The sequence below is a fragment of the Arvicanthis niloticus genome, chromosome 8 (assembly GCF_011762505.2).
Source record: "Arvicanthis niloticus isolate mArvNil1 chromosome 8, mArvNil1.pat.X, whole genome shotgun sequence".
NCBI lineage: Eukaryota > Metazoa > Chordata > Mammalia > Rodentia > Muridae > Arvicanthis > Arvicanthis niloticus.
The window spans coordinates 54664559-54664993 of NC_047665.1; positions in this window are offsets into that span (position 1 = coordinate 54664559).

Here is a 435-nt window from a genome sequence, read left to right on the forward strand (position 1 = left end):
GATGCAGATACTCACAGCCAAGTATTGGATGGAGGTTTTGATCCCAATGCAAAAGTTTGGGGAAGGATTGAAGGAACTGAAGAGGATGGCAACCTCATAGGAAGAAAGACCAACAGTAAAAAGTTTCCTGGAACCCTGGGAAGTCCCAGAGACTAAGTTACCTACCAAAGAACATACACTGTCTGATCCAAAGCCCCCATCACTATGTAGCAGAAGACTGCATTGTCTGGCCTCAGCAGGAGAGGATGTGCCTAATCCTGTAGAGACTTGATGGTCCAGAGTTGGAGTATATAAGGGAACTTTCTGAGAGGCTAAGAAAGGTAAGAGGAGAGGAAGAACACTTCAAGCAGGGAACAGGAAGGGGGCAACATTTGAGATGTAAATAAATGAAATAATTAATTAATAAAAATTAATGTAAAAATGAAATTACTTACT